Source organism: Cyprinus carpio, chromosome B19 (assembly GCF_018340385.1).
Source record: "Cyprinus carpio isolate SPL01 chromosome B19, ASM1834038v1, whole genome shotgun sequence".
NCBI lineage: Eukaryota > Metazoa > Chordata > Actinopteri > Cypriniformes > Cyprinidae > Cyprinus > Cyprinus carpio.
The window spans coordinates 28616592-28629623 of record NC_056615.1 but is presented as its reverse complement, the minus strand read 5'-3'; the positions used below and the strand labels follow the sequence as shown (position 1 = coordinate 28629623).

Here is a 13032-nt window from a genome sequence, read left to right as displayed (position 1 = left end):
ATTGTAGATATCTATAAACATATTTTGACTAGCCAAATTGTTAATTCGAGATATCCACATTGCAATTACGCCTAGTCACAAGGCTAAATGCCGATATCTCTAAATATAGTTCTTCCTCCTAGTCAAAAATCTGATTGGGATATCCATAATTAAATTGCAGATATCTTTAAATATGATTTGCCTAGTCAAAATTCCAATTCAAGATATCTACAACTGTAATTTGACTAGTCATAAATTAATTGTAGATATCTACAAATTAGATTAGATTAGATTAGATTCAACTGTATTTTCATTATGCAGAGTACAAGTACAGAGCTAATGAAATGCAGTTAGCATCTAACCAGAAGTGCAAGAATATAGTGTTTTATATACATATAAGTGCAGAGTAAGTGAAGCTATGATTTACAGAATGTACAGTGGAGTTGCTGTATACAGGATTGAGCAGAGTATGTACAGAATTTGAATAGGAATGCAATGTAGGGATTATATGTATGAAGAGCAGCAATGTAGGGTTATATGCACATTATGAACAGCAGCAATGTAAGAACAGTAGAAATAAATACAGTTGGATGAGTCTGCAATAGTATTGTTAAACAATGTATTCTATGCAAAGTAATCAGTAGTGTAATAATATTTTTATAGAAATAATTTACTGTGCTATGTACAGTAACAACGTTAGATAGTTTACAGTGTGATAGCTTGAACAATGTGTAGTCTGTGCAAAATATGAGTAGTGCAAATACATGTATGTAAAGTACTGTGACCAGTGCAGTAAGAAAGCAGGTGCAGGTTAGATTGGTGGTGTTGAGTTCATAAGTGTCACAGCCTCGGGGAAGAAGCTCTTCCTGAGCCTACTAGTACGAGAGCATAGACTCCTGTAACACCTGCGGGATGGAAGGAGGGTGAAAAGTCCATAGTTAAAGTGAGCGGCATCCTTGATGATGTTCCTTGCCCTGCACAGGCAGCGCTTATGATAAATGTTCTCAATGGTCGTTAACTGAGTGCCGGTAATCCGTTGAGCTGTTTTCACTACCCGCTGGAGTGCTTTGCGGTCAGATGCGGAGCAATTGCTGTACCACACTGAGATGCAAATTGTGAGTATGCTCTCAATGGTACAGCAGTAGAATTCCACAAGGATCCTGGCACTCAGGTGAACATTCTTAAGGCTCCGTTTTGACCAGGGTGGAGGTGTTTAGGGACCAGGTGAGGTCATCAGAAATGTGGATGCCAAGAAACTTGAAACTCGACACACGCTCCACTACAGCTCCGTTGATGTATGGGTGTGTGAGCATGACTTTTGTCTGCCTGAAGTCCACAATGGTCTCCTTTGTCTTCTGGGTGTTTAGTTCCAGATTGTTGGTGGCACACCACACAGCCAGGTGCTGCACCTCATCCCTGTAGGCTGACTCATCATCATCTTTGATCAGACCTACCACCGTGGTGTCATCTGCAAATTTGATTATGGTGTTGGAGCCATAACCAGGACCACAGTCATGGGTGAATAAGGAGTAGAGAAGAGGGCTCAGTACGCAACCCTGTGGAACAAAATGCTGTTCAGGGTGATGATGGAGAAGGTGAGGTTTATCTAACTTAACAGACTGAGGTCTGTTAGTCAGAAAATCTAGAATCCAGTTGCAGATGGATGTGTTGATTCCAAGCTGGCTGAACTTGGAGATCAGCTTGGAGGGGATTACAGTATTAAATGCAGAACTGAAATCAATGAACAGCATTCTCACATGTGTGAGATTTTTGACTGTCCAGGTGGGTGAGGGCAGAGTGAAGTGCCATAGAGATGGCGTCCTCTGTTGACCTATTGCGGCGATAGGCAAATTGGAATGGGTCTAGTGTAGCAGGGAGACAGGATTTTAAATGGGATGCAACCAGCCTCTCAAAGCACTTGGCAATGATATGGGGGTGAGTGCGACAGGACGGAAGTCGTTAAGGGCCGAGACAGTAGAGTGCTTCATAACTGGCACGATGGTGGAGGTTTTGAAACTAGTGGGGACAGTTGCCTGGGCCAGGGACAGTTTGAAAATTTCCGTGAAGATCTCAGCCAGCTGCTCCACACAGGCTTTATGCACAAGGAAATGTTTTTTGGATATCTTTAAAAATCTGGAATTAAAGATATCTTAAATTGTATTTTGACTAGTCAAATCAAATTTAAATAAATACTCAAAATTAATTACGAATAGTTAAAACTCATTTGAAGATATCTGAAAATATTTTTCAATGGAAGTCAATGGAAGATTATGACTAGTCGTAATAGCGTTGTAGATATCTGGAATGTGTATTATAATGGAATTAAAATACATTGTAGATATCTTCAATGCATATTATGACTAGTCCTAATCAGATAACGACGAGTTATAATTGCAATATAGATATCTGGAATTACAATTGTGACTATCCGAAATTATATTTATGGATAGTCAAATCCAAGTTTTAAATGATAAAATGGCTTTCCATAATGATCCTTCCGATTGAGATGGCTTTCAGCTACGTTAGATGACGTGGCAGCCTCCAGCCTTCATAGGATGCAGCCTTTCATTTGAGAAGCACCCTACCCACATGAAAAAATACTATAGTAATCTATAGCAAATACTGTAGTGTTTTGAACCATACTTTAGTAAAGTGTATTATACTGTATATATTATAGTATTTACAGCACTTTGTTAATGAATGCTACAGCATGCTGTAGTATTAACTGATCAACTGTAATAAATACTGCAGTATACTTTAGTTTTTACTACAGTAAACTGTGGTGTATACCCTATAGTTGTAGAAAAGTAGTACATTATTGGGGTAAAGTAATTTGTTTATTTTATTATAGTTGTTATATTACCACAGCAACTATAGAATTACCACGACAAATCAATTCAAGTACTTTACTATAGTATGGTTCAAAAACACTACAGTATTTACTATAAATTACTATAGTATTTTTTCATGTGGGTATATAGTGTGAAACAGGCATCAAACCCTTTATACTCAACCTCCAGGTGAACAGCTGCTTGCAATCATTACTAAATTGGTGTGATTGGAATTAAGGGAGATGTGTGACCAAACACCTAGAAATTTAGGCTATCAGTTGTCAAGCCATGCAAATGCTCATAATTATATGGAATAAGTTCAGCACATAATATCAGCACAAATTTCATAACACAAAGGGCAGAAGACTTCTGTAGAACCGATGGAAAAATAGTAACTGTGAAATTATAGCTCAGATCTGCTGGATGTCAACTGCCAAATAACACATGAGGTATTTTCAATTGATGTTCACTTGGTTAGTTTACTGTGGACCATTTTCACCATGTTAACGCTAGTTCCAGAAATAAGTTGTATGCTGACATTCACATTTACCTCAATAACACTTATTCGACTAGTTCATTTTCATGCCCTTTTGGGATTTCAAGGGCTTTCCAAAAACTAATTGACCAGTAGTAGGCCTAAGACATCTGCAGTAAAGAAATATTATCAATATATACACTGCTTGCAAAAATATTTAGTCTAAAAACCAGCTGGCTTTGCTAACCAGCTAACCACTGACCACTTGATTAGCATAGAAAAGGTTTAGATGGTCAGAAACCATTGTGGTATGTTAAGTGTAAGCAAATAACCTGTTAAATGTCACATCATGATTAAAAAAAGTCAAAGGATTGTTCCTGAGTTGTAAAATAAATCTAAAATAGGTTAGTGTGTGAACCACAGAAAGTTAGCAGTCATTATGGTAAAATGATTCTTCTATTAATAAGTTAAAGAGAATCAGTTTCATTCAAAATTTAAACATGAGTTAATGGTGACCGTGATTTCACCAAGTACAACGTGATCCTGGATCAACATCCTTGGTCCAAACATTCCAATCAGAATTGAGGGATTACTTTTCAGGAAATATGTTTTATGCTTACGATCAGGGTTAAGTGCTTCTACACCCTTGTTAATCACTTAACACTGATTGATTAATTATAGGTAGGATTAGGTTTAGGGGTAGAGATTGAGTTTAGTCTATATTTTTGGACCGTAATGTTGATCCTGGAACATGTCTGTCTTAGCAAAATCACGGGGACTTGAGTTTCAATAATAAGTAACATGCCACTGTGAGACATTCTGTGTGTTCTGTAAGATAATCTTTGGTTAGGTTAGGCCTAATGTACAAACTACTGCTTATTATTTTTGATGCAAACTTAATGTGAAACCTTCAGGGACAAACTCACTGAGATTAAGGAAGAACTCTTGAGAAAATAATGTGGATAAACTTTCAAACAAAAAGAGGATTGCTCATCCTGTCATGATATTCAGATTGTGATTGTAAAGGTGTAGCTGAAGGATATTTTTTCCACCTTCCTGGTTCTGCAGCAACAACTGGACCATTTCACCATAATCACTTCCTTTTGGTATAAAGCCATGTATTGTGAAAGGTGTAGACAATAGAGTTTGTGTGGAGTATTACGTACCTGAGCATTCATCATATGACGCTGGTCTTTGGTAGGACAAAGGAACTGAAAATCAAAGAGCTGAAGTCTAGTGCTCTGATGTCAGAATCAGAAAATAACCGTAAACTGTGCAACTGTTTTCAACACTGAAAATAATGTTTCCTGAACAGCAAAGGCTCATGTGACACTGAAGACTGGATTAATGATGCTGAAAATTCAGCTTTATTGAGGAATAATTTTTAAGTTTTAAAATTATATTAAAATAGAAAACAGCTACAGTAAGTTGTATTTCACAATAGCCTATCCCTATTTTTAGTGTAGCGAATAAATTGCTACTGATTAATCCTCGTCTGTCAATGGAGACAAGACAATGGTTAGGCCAGAGAATCGACCTGAGAATTATTTTCTCTCATATTTCAGAAATTATGTTTTGTGTAACTTTCATCGGTTATCCAAAATGCCAAATTGTCGAATGAATCACTCAAACTAATCACAATGAAATATTCAGTCAAACTGGTCTGCACAGAGATCTTGCATCGTTTACACTTCAGTTTGATTCATTACAGTACCGATAAAAGGCTACAAACGAGTTACGGCGCAATTACCGGAATGCACATTGGTTGGAAATGAATCTTTGGATATTCCCATCTCTGACCTAATCTTGATCGTGGCATGAGACACACCCTGGCATGTCATCACCCGTCACTCTCTATACATGTTTATTTTTCAAGGGTGATTCTGTATCCTGAGTCATACTTTCAGCAAACACATTTTACATTCCCTAATCTTTTTTTTTTCCCTTCTCTAACATTTGTGTAAGTTTCACTTTTTTTTCGTAAGTACCAGGGGGAAAAAACAACAACAACAACAACAAAAAACGTTAAGCCGAACAAAGCAGGATTTTTTTTTTTCAGCTACTGTGCTTACAGTATGTAGGCTAGCTTTGTGTATTTTTGACTTTGCACCCCCTAGAGTTTAGTGAGTGGCACTAACCGAAAATAAACCGAAGTCGTTTACCTTGTGTGAAGTCAGTACGATCAGAATGATTTTGAATTTGATATTTTAAAGTGAAAAGAGTTGCTTTAATGTACCCCGGATGCTATGGATACACAGTCTTTGCTAAGCAAATGTAAAAAGACCTAGGCTACGTAAACTTGTTACAGGTAGACTATAAAGTATATAAGAATATAAAGGTGTGTCAGGGGTTTTTTAGGTTCAACATAACCTGCTCCCTAACATGATGCTGTGCCTAATGTTTGCAAATGTAATTGGGCGATAATGAAATTAAGAGGACAAAAAAAACAAATGATAGCCTATCATGATTTTTAATAGTAGATGGCTAAATAAATCCTGTAAGTATAACCCACCCCCCCCCCCCCCAACAATATGAGTATGGTTCCCAGTTCTTTTAACCAATGATTTTTCCATTACTTTTCTGTTTGTTCGTGATAGTTTTTTTTCCTCATTTTTATAGAGACTGAAATTTTCCACTGAATTTCCACTAGAAATTCCCTCAAAATTTTGAGGTTTCTGACCCTGTATGGAACAAAAGGTACAGATCAAATACATTGCAGATGTTACCTTAAAGAACTAAGCTTTAAAAAAAAATATTAAAGACTGATGTATAAAAGGAGGAGGGAGGGGGTTATCTTTGGCATATAAATGGTATGGTTATAACCCTCCATTTATATGCCAAAGAAGTGAGTGACCAAGAGGTGTGCACTTAAGAAACACCACCTCCTCTTAAAGGATTCTTAAAGGTTCTTGCTATTGTTCCATATTCACATTTCCAAACAAACAGGTAGGTAATCTTTATTTGAATTTATTTAACTTATTAACTAATGTAAATATTAAGTTCTTTAACATTAGATTAAAAAATGCTTAAGCATAGCTGATAGAAATTGTTTAATGGAACTGAGTTAACAGGCTAAAATAGTGTTTTTTTTATTAACAAAGATTAATACTGTAACATGTATTGCTCATTTTTAGTTTAATGCAAATAACCAACGTAAACTAATGTAACCTTATTGTATTGTTTTAATTCGTTGTAAATAGAAATTTATTTTAATGTTATAGCTGAAGTGTTACACACATCACTATAGTGTCTAGTCTAGGCTAATTATAACACTAGTCCTGAATAAAGATGAGAATCAAAGGTGTTTTTTTTTAACAAAGATTAATACTGTAACAAATGTATTGCTCATTTTTTAGTTCGTTAACTGCATTAACCAACGTCAACTAATGTAGCATTATTGTAGACTGTTATTCGTTAAAAACAGAAATACATTTTAATATTTATAGCTTTCTGAAGTGTCACATCACTATAGTGTATATCATTCGCTTTCAGAAACGCAGTTCTTGACTTAGATCAAATCCATCTCTCGCGATTTTGTTTACCCAAATATTTTAAAGCGGATTCAAAAGAAACGAATAATGTTTAAAGGGTAATATTACAGGACAAATCACAGTCCTTATGGATTTAATATGCAACAATCACTTTCGCCGCTTTTTCACATTGCCTTGACATTTGTTTTAGAACAAGTAGAGTTATGATGTTAGTAGTAGTAGGAATATTAACGTCATAATAAATAGCACTGTTTTCTCTCTCTCTCCTCTCTCTCTCACATCGTCAAATCAAATCTCTTCTCTCTCTCTCTCTCTCTCTCTAATTTGTGTATTTTTCCAATTGTAGGTTTCTAAACCCTCTTCAGCCAGTTGAAATCATGGTTCCTTTCACTAAACGGGGCTCATACCTCAGAGTGCTCTTCACATTTGGCTTCTTTTTTCTTTTCTGCTATTCCAAAACGCGGTGATCTACACTTTCCTCAGAACATCCGTTGATTCCACCCGCGGAGGTCTGTGCGCTTGTGATAAATGTGTCACGGATCTGAACGATACTGATTGGTTCTTCATGCGGTTCAACCCAACTGTTCCAGTTATGCTGAACAGAAGAAACGGTGTGTGTTACGGTCATACGTCTACAGATGGTGGACGGTACGTAAATTAAATCCGGATCTCTGGAAATCAATGGTGGGGAAGACGGTTAGTTTTGATCACACATAGCCCAATTCAATAAGAAGAAAAATAAAAATAGGTAGGCTACTGTACTTTTTTTTCCTTCTTTTTTTTCTATTATTTTCTGTGTCAAATCAAACGCACTACGTAGACGACGCTAATTATAATTATAGTTTTTAATATTTAAGTGTATTTTGAAATAATTTGTAATAATGGGAAATGGGAACCAATGTGTGTTTTTCACTTAAGTATTAGGCTCCATTCGATTCTGCAGTCTTGATTATGATGATATAATGTATGTAATTTATATTATATATTATGTATATTACATAATGTAGCTAATGTAATATAATAGATCACGGGACTGGTCGTTTTAATTTATTAAAAAGTTCTTGTTAAAATGTTTCAGACTAGTCATACGTTGTATCATAAATTGTTATTAGTTTCTTGTATCTTTTCTGTATGCGCGGTGCGAGAATGCAAAGGGAACTAAGCACGCACGCCTCGACTCATTACTGTTGCCACATCTTGCTAGGAAAAAAAGTTAAGTTCATAATAATAATAAAAAACACACCATATATAGCCTACTTGCATCCAAAACGCTTTATCTTGTAATACGGCCATAGGCTACCAAAATATCGCGACCTGAAGTTTACCTACCTTGATAACACCATAGGGACGCTTTTAGTCAAGCTCAAAGACGCCTGAGCGCTTCGTTTATATTAAGTGGACATGGCAACACATCAAGCGCGCTTCTTATTCTTTGGTCGCAGTACTTTGGTCAAAAATAGCGGATAGACAAACGCGCGTGACGGCAGAATCAATCATCGCACGTTTTTGTTCAGCACATACACACACACAACTATTTACATAATTCACTCCAGTAATCTAAATAGACAGTTATTTAGCTCAATGATTCACGCACGAAACCTTTTAAATGCGCTTGTAACTCCTGACAATTTACAGGTGGGTGGCCACGTCTTTTATACTAAGAATTATTTTGACTTTAAAAAACGTTAAGAGAACGTTCTTAATGAAATATCTCAAAACTCTTTAAAAATAAAGAAAAATATAAAAGATTCCAGTGATGAATAACTACAATCAGGGCCGGATTTTACCTCTTTTCGTGACATACGCAAATCAACCACCCCCCCTCCCTCCCTTAATACAATAGGTCAAATATTACCGACCACCCCAAGCAAACAAAAATATTTTTTTAATCAGTGGAAACCGTTACAGTGCTTTCTTGCGTTCATTCAATAAAAATGGAACGTAGTTCTTAATTTGTTTATGAACTGTGAAAGACGTAGTTTCCATTCCATTAATAGGCGCGGCGACGTGGCCACATAACCACATCGGGAGTGCATTATTTCTCTAACAATTTTAACTGCCCTATACAACCCACCACCCCAAGACATTGTTTGGATGATTTATTTTAAGATATGTGACATGTTCCTGTCCTGAACATATCGTGCGTGTTGAACTAGCTAATTTGTAATTTGTACGCACCTCATCCCAAACCTTCCGTTGCAAATTCCAAAAACGTCATTTTAGAGCTAGTAACAGAAGCTTGAGTCATTGATATGCAGGCTAAAACAGTTATTAAATGCAGTCTAAACGCAGTTATTAGAGAGAGAGAGAGATTAAGTGCATGTGAGTAGGCTACTTATGTCCGTCTCCGCTCAGCAGTATTCAGATTCAGCAGCAGCGTCTACTAATAGCGAATCTTACAGTTGAAACTGCTTCAGGACCTACTGAGAAATGCCATGCGAAACTATTTTATTGATGATAAATTAGCGGGCAGTCGCAGCAGCTTCTGACAAGAAGTTTCTGTCCGCGTCTCGACGTAGGCTATGTGCGCGAGTGCGTGTCTGTACGGCGTCTGTGAGAATGAAAGGGAGAAAGAAAGCGTCATTTCCGTATACATGAAAAAAGTTTGAAGACATGGAAATAGCCTAGTTGTTTGTAATTTTTTACCCGATTGTTTTATTATATTTATTTGCTCAATGTCTTCGGTGGTTTTAGTTCTTTCACTGTTGTAGATATCCCATAGTATAACACAAAATATGATATATCTATTCGTTGTGTTTGGGACCCCTCTGGACGAGCCCACCCTCTGGAAGCAATATAGGCACGTGCCTAGAATCCGGCCCTGAAGGGGAATTTGTGATTGTCAAACAGTTGGTGGCAGCACAGACCAACAGTCCCCCCAAGTGTTCTTCCTACTAAGACAATAATATTCATGAAGTTTTCTTAGATCTTTTGAAATCGTGCAGATTTCTGCTTATAAAATGTTTCAATAATATTTGTTTACCGTGCTTAAATGAAATTATAAAAATGGAAAGAAATTAAGTAATTTCAAAAGTAATTTTAATCTAGGCAGAAACAAATTTCATATCTTATCTAATGATCTAACATTTCAGATTTTGTGGAATACTTTATTAGCTAAACTAAGATTGCCTTTTATATTTCTTTTTCCATTTTATTTTAAAATGTGTGTTTTTTCTGAAGGCTCAACCTGATCATGTGTTTTTTAACATTTGTATAGGGTCTACAAACTGAGATCACTAAGGTTAACTACACAGATGTGGTGGACACATTGTTTTCTCTCTCTCTTCCCTGATGAAGAGCACTACTCAGACGCTGGTCCAGATCGCTGCAGAAACCTGTGCTGTGGTGGGAAACTCTGGGAACCTCCTGGGATCCCATTATGGGCCTCTCATAGTTCTTCATGACTTTGTCATAAGGTAAGTTATTTTCAATTTTGAAGTCCCTGACAATGTATATAAACCAAAGATGATCATTACAATGCATTTTCATGCTCAGGATAAATAAGGGTCCAACAGAAGGTTATGAGAAGGATGTGGGCTCTAAGACCCACTCACCGGATTCTCTACCCTGAGAGCGCAGTGGATCTAGACAAACTCAACCCACCTGATTCTTCTGCCTGCCTTTAAGATTAAAGACATGCGCTGGCTCATCATGCCTTCACCAACTAAACACATCACACCGGTGAGATTGTTTTCATCAATATTCATTCCCCAGATTTAAGAGAAATAGGCCTTCAGACTTTTTACAGCAATCATCTTAATTTAATGACGCTTTGCGTTTCTTCAGCACATACACTGGAGTGAGACCTACAGTAAATGCTAATAGAGGACAAGGTGAGAATCATATTTATCTATCAATCCATGTAAACCTGTGAAACATCACTTAGAAACACAACATCCACCAAACCATAGTTTTCAACAAACTGACAATATGCAGCGATTAGGGTCAGTAATTTTGTTTTGATTGTTCTTTAAGAGGTGGATGAATCATCCATCCTGTTGTGTTCATTAAATACAGGCTATAGAGAGCTGGGACTACTACAGAAACATGGCAGAATACACCATAACAAGCCACTGGCTTCCGTACCTGATAAGTCCGGCCGGCCACAACTGTGATCAGGTAGGTTTTTTTTTGCCCCTTATTTCAATTCCAAAATACAAAAAAACTGCAATTTTGTAAAATATTAAAAAATTTTAAATGGCATTTTCCATTTAAAATTTTTAAAAAATGTTTTTTTCCTTTAAATCATTTGATCATCTTTACCCCATTTTTCAGGGGTCAGACCCTCAAAAATCATTTTAAATGCTGTTTGAAAGTTGAAAAAGGGGAAAAAATTACTTATTGCTTACGACCCCAAAAACTTTTGAAAGCTGGTGTATTGGGAGTGCATATTTAAATGCAGATGCCCCTTTTTGGCTTATGCAACAGACGTCAATTAGTGAACAGTGAAAAGTCATATGGGTGTGTGTCAAGTTAAGGTTCTTTGAAAATGGATGTGTAAGTAGGCTAGTGAAAACTGCATGACTTTTTTCTCTTGCATTGTGCAGCTGGCAAAGTTTTTTTAACAAAATCGGCATTTCAAGCAGGGTGTATATTGTTGTTTTCCACACAGGTGGGTTTTTCGGGTTTTGGGGCTAAAGGATGGGACCGGCTCATATTTTAAACCAAGCTTGACTTTTTTAGCAAGGGAGTCATGGCGGAGCTTTGAAAATGACCATGAATGGCTTCTAATTTTAAACAAGATTTCTTAATAAAGGGTGGTAATGAAACATTTTTTATTGTGCCCCTGGACGGGTTTTTAAAAAAACCCTTTTTAAAAAGCCTGCATTTTCAAGCAAAATTTTTTATGTAAATATTATGTATTTATTTTATTAACCAAGAAAAAAAAGAGTTATTTTATTTAATAGCGGTTGCCCTTTGTAAAGGGAATGTGGAACAAAAAGAAAAAAATTCAAAAGAGTTACTGAGGCAAAAGATTAAAAAAACATAGTTTGGTAAGAAGGGTTTGAAAACAGCTTTCAAAAACAAAATGTTTTAAATGTAAAATTTAATAGTTAGACATTTAGCTTTCTGTAATTTAATAAAAAGTTGTTTTTAATGAAACATTAAAATGCAATCTTTTCAAATTCACATAAATAAAATTTTCCCATGACTGAATATTCCAACAGAACTTAAATTTATTTTTGATTTCTTGTTTTTCGTAAAACCTTGGTATTCAACAAAAAAGAGCATTTTAAAAAAATGTGATACTTGAAAAAACCCCTAAATTATTTTTTTTGTCCCCCCAAGAAACAAATTTTGGGTGCACCCAAAGAAAAAAAGGTAATAAAGTAACATAAATAAATGTTTCTATTTTTGATCCCGTCTATTGCCCCAATTTTCATAAATTTTTTTTTTTTTTTTCAGGTTGCACCTAAACCCTTTTTTTTGCGAAGACTCTTTAAATAAAAAATCGGTGAGTGTGTTTCGTATTGACTTAGTATTATGGTATTTTGCCTTTCACGCATTTGGGGGGATTTTGAACGCCTCCGTAAAAGGAGGCAAAAGGTATCTTGCTGTATTTTCTGGGCATTGGTACCGTCCTTTTTCCTTTAGTGATAACCTTGTAAAGAAGGGAAAGGGATTCACAAGGCAAGCCATGAAGTACCACTTCGGGTCTTGTGGGCTTTTTTAAAAGGTCGGGCATCAGAGAGGCCACTCCCCATGCATGTATGGACAGAACAAAAACATGAGCCCCCATTTTTTTATTTTCAAATAGAAAAAAAAAGATGGTTTATTATAAACACCCACGGTTGTACCTTTTAGTGGGGAACAAAGATGTCCCACAAAACCCAGTGCCCTCCTCATCTTTTACTTCCTCTGAATGGTATCCCAGTATGGGCGTGTGGATTTTTGAACATAAAACATCTTTGTGCTCTCCCTGGCTCCCCGTTCATTGATTCAGTGTCAGGTGATTTCTGTGATAAACATAAAATAAATAAATTTTTCAAAAAAAATTTACATTTTTTGTATTTACTTTTTTCCCCATGTCACATAAATAAAAAGAAACATGCAAAAAAACAAATTTGACATTTTCACCCGGGCAGAGTATAATGTGCACAAAACACACACAAATACACACAACCAAAAACCCCCACACAAAAACAAAACCACACACACAACACACCCACCCCACACAAACAAACAAAGGCAGGATAAGCCACACAAAAACACGCAAGGCATGCGCATCTCCAAAAGCCAAAAACAAACAAAAAAA

The 13032-nt window shown here is 36.2% G+C and overlaps 1 pseudogene; it reads left to right on the top strand.

The window, feature by feature from the left end:
* The first annotated feature begins 3129 nt into the window (after window positions 1-3129).
* LOC122134667 overlaps window positions 3130-13032 on the top strand; it is an 11437-nt pseudogene continuing 1534 nt past the window's right edge.